The sequence below is a fragment of the Charadrius vociferus genome, unplaced genomic scaffold, assembly GCF_000708025.1.
Source record: "Charadrius vociferus isolate BGI_N301 unplaced genomic scaffold, ASM70802v2 scaffold1355, whole genome shotgun sequence".
Taxonomy (NCBI): domain Eukaryota; kingdom Metazoa; phylum Chordata; class Aves; order Charadriiformes; family Charadriidae; genus Charadrius; species Charadrius vociferus.
The window spans coordinates 32,614-36,384 of NW_009648478.1; the positions used below are offsets into that span (position 1 = coordinate 32,614).

The 3,771-nt window shown below is 58.9% G+C and overlaps 1 pseudogene across 1 annotated transcript in view; it reads right to left on the minus strand.

Moving 5' to 3' along the window:
- Nucleotides 1-941: 941 nt before the first annotated feature.
- The window catches only part of LOC104287026, a 12,879-nt pseudogene continuing 10,049 nt past the window's right edge, over nt 942-3,771 (minus strand). Inside the window, exons 23-28 of the transcript XR_717899.1 lie at nt 3,679-3,744; nt 3,207-3,337; nt 3,012-3,069; nt 2,572-2,754; nt 1,720-1,845; nt 942-1,073 (exon numbers count right to left, since the gene is read on the minus strand). The product of XR_717899.1 is annotated as a talin-1-like (transcript). The remainder of the gene's footprint in view (nt 1,074-1,719; nt 1,846-2,571; nt 2,755-3,011; nt 3,070-3,206; nt 3,338-3,678; nt 3,745-3,771) is intronic.

Consider the following 3,771-nt stretch of genomic DNA (forward strand, 5'->3'; position numbering starts at 1 on the left):
CATAGCCCCCCTGCCCACCAGCTCCCCCTTTCTCCTTGGGGGACCCATTGATACCCAGGCACTGAGAAAGCAGGAAAATCAGATTTTATTGATGAATGCATCTTTCCAAGGAGATATCAGCATCCCCCAGCCCAGAGCCTCAGGGGGAAGTTGGTTTCCTCCAATGGTTAATAGGGGAAGCTTAATAAATGAATGTTGATACTAGAGAAATGGAAAAGTTATAAAAATACTGCAGATCTTGGAAAATTATGCAGGCACTCGAGAAGGAGGAAGAAAGCAGAGGTGGCTGGGGCCACGAGGGGGGAAAGCCCAGTGGGAAGGCAAAGAGCAGCTCCAGGGGCAAAGCCATCACATTACCCCACCTCGAGTAGAGGCAGCGCACCTTCCAGCCCTTCCACGAGGGGCCCAGGCTGAAGAAGATGCTCATAGGAGGGGGGCTCAGTGCCTCCCAGGGGAGCTGGGGAGAAAGAGAAGGAGGGAGATTCAGCCGGCAATAAGGCACTGGAGTTGAAAGGCAGCTCCATGCAAGAGTTCAGCGAGGGACCATGCTGCCTGCCTCTCCCCTCCCATGCAGAGGAGAGAGAAGAAAGGAGCACAAGTAGGAATGATGAAGGCATGTGGAAACATTCCCTGCACAGGGGAGCTCTCTGGCCCCCCACCCTGGGGCTGGTGGGTGAGCCCTGAGCAGGTGCAGCCCTGGCTCCCATGCCAGCCGGGCTCCTCCAGGCACTCTGTCTGTGCCCTGGGCACAGGTGGGAAGGTGGGCTGGGTGGTGGAGTTGCTGGTACGGCACCAGCGAGCGGGGGCTGGGTTAGTCCCAGCGTTCTGGGTGCAGGCAGAGCTCTGGTCCAGCCCAGGCAGCCCTTCACTAGAGGCAGACTGTCTTAAATAGGAGCAGGCAGGTGGCAGTCTGTGCGGTGAGTGGCAGGAGGGTGCAGGGCTCAGTTCTGCTCCTCGGCCTGCAGCTCCTAGGGCAGGAACTTGTACTGCTGCTGCTGGATCACGGCCAGCTTCTTCTGCACCTCCTTCAGCTCCTGCTCCTTGTGCAACATTTCCTCTTGGGCGGCAATGATCTGCAGGGAGAGAATGGCAAGCACCCCAGGGTCACAACTGCCTCCATTGGGGATGGCTAGAGTCTCCGCCATGGCAATGCCGAGCACAGAGCCAGGCTCTCCACACAGCCTCTCATCACAGCTACAGCCTCCCTAGGCTGGCGTGGCCCCGGGCATGAGGGCTACTGTCCCTACAGTGGGACTGTGATCCTCTGGATATAACGGGGAGCAGTAGAGCTCCCGGGGCTCAGCCCCACATGCCCTGTGGAGGGTCTCAGCTGCAAGCCTGTGGCTAGGAGGCAGTGCTCAGACCTGTGGCAGCCCATACCAGGCAGCTCTCACCCCTTACCAAATACTCTGCCTTTCACACGTGTCCTGGACACTAGGATGGTGCAGGCACCACACCATGAGAAGCCAGGGCATTATGCTCCTGGGAGCGTGAACAGTCACTGGCTATGCCCGCTGCTACACATGGCAGGACAAGGGTGAAGCCACTGTGTTTAACTGGCACTGGGTGGGATGGGTGCACCCGCACCATTTTTTTGAGGCTCTCCAGAGATGTGCCCTGTGCCAGTGGGTGGTAGGACATGCTCCTGAGATGAGTGCACTCAGGCTGTGGTGGTAGTTAGAGCCACCCCTGCTCCATGAGAGCGGCCCCACTCCTCACCTGTGCAATTCCCCCGACCATCTTCTCCTTCACCACCACCATCTCGTCACGGTCCTGGAAGGCAGCCGCCTTCTGTGCTACCTTCACCAGATTGTCCAACACTCTCTTCACCACATTGCTGGCAACCTGCAGCGGGGAAGAGGGGGAGCGGCAGAGTAAGTCCCAGCCCCAGGGCACAACTGCTGCTTGGGGGGGGTGTGAAGGAATCCCTGCCCCAGGCCAGGCTGGCAGGCAGGAGAGGCAGCTGGGCATGCTGGGAGCTGCAGGCAAGGATTCTTTTACATGGCTTGCTGCTGCACTACTGCCACCTGCTCATGACCATTTCAGGCGCTGCTGCTCCTGGGCTCTGGCTCCCATCTGAACTGGGGGGGCAGGGACTGGGGGGCAGCCCCACTGACCCTCCCCTGTCCTTTGCCCTGAGGGACCAGCGCTGGGACCCCATGTTAACCCCCCAACACATGAGCATTAACCTCTTGTGTGCCATAGCCTCTGAGGATTAAGAGTGCTACAAAACATGCCCCCCCAAACATTAACCTCTCAAATGCCAGGGATCCAGTGCACACATTTCAGGCATTTCCATGCCATTTCATCAGCCCTGAACGCCTGCGGGCTCAGCAGCCCAGCATCACACATATGCCCAGCACACAGCAGCAGTAAAGTCCAAGCTACCTGGAGCCTGCACACCAACAAACTCCCCACTGATACACACAGGCAGGGACCGTGAGCCTTGGGGAGACACCTCTGCTGTGGAGGGCCCCACCCTGAAGTCCCATGTGTCCTCACCCAACTCCCACCCACCTCTCAAGCAGCCAGGAGGAGGCAGCTGGGGCTGGAGGGCAGCCTGGGACTCACCTGAAGCCGCTTCATGGCCTCTGAGTTGTGGTCAGCCTTCACCTTGCAGGCCACCAGGAGCTGCCCTGTGAAGGCAGCCACCTGCTTGGCTGACGAGATGAGCTTCTCCTCACTGGCATGGCCCTGCACCGCTGCATTGGTAGCTTCACACAGGTGGTTGGTGGCAGCAGCCACCATGTGTGCCTGCGACGAGAGAGGCTGTCGGGGGGATGCAGGAGCCTCCCCTGGAGAGGATATGCCTGGACTGGCCCCAAAGAGGTTGTGGGACATGGGATGGGGATGACCAGCTTCCATGCCATATCTCAGCTGGTGGGAGAGGGAACAAGAAGCAAGCCTGCTTCTTCTATGGGAGAAGTGCAAAGGCAGAGCATCCTCATCTTTGCAGTAGGAGCCGAGAGGAGAGTCCCCCCCCATCCCATGGGCATGACCTTGATACTTACGGCTGAAATGAGTCCCTGGGACCACTATCCATCATCCACTGCATTGGCAGGGATGGCACTCATCTGTGAGGCAGGAGAGGAGGAGTGAAGCTCATTGCCCTGCACACCCCTTGCCATGGAGCCTGAGGGCTGCAGGCAGCTCCGGGAGAAGGGAGAGCCCACCATAGCTCTAGATTTTCTTACCCCCTTCCAAGCCCTACCTTTCCTTGGGCTGATAATTCTCGCTGGGCTGCTGAAGCTGCCTTCACCAGGGTGCTCATGGCTGCAGCAATGGATTTGGAAGCTTCCAGGATCTGCTCCTCGAAGTTCAGGCTCTCATCTGCTTGCTGCAGCCAAAAGCGGGGTGTAAGTCCCAGGCAGGGGCGCTGGGACAGACAGGACAGAGCAGGAAGATGGCTGTGGAGAGCCGAGGAGGGCACATACAGAGCTAGATTGAAGGCCATGGGGTGCAGGCTGCCTGAGGAAGGTCCAGCCAGGGATGTGGGAGGCAGCAGGAGTGCAGGAAGAGAGACTAGCTATTGGATGGGGCCCTCCAGGTGGTAGGTGGCTTTCTGAAACCCAGAGACAGCGAACCCCAATTCACATCCAGGCACCTCCCCTGCAAGGTGCACGCTGCTCCCCACAAACCCATGCTAGACCCACAGCCCCTGCTGACCCCTTACTGTACCTTGCAGGCGTGCGGCATATCCGCAATGGCACAGTGGCTCAGGTTTGCTGTGGTGATGACCTCCTCCTGCCGACACGAGTTGCCAGCCCCCAC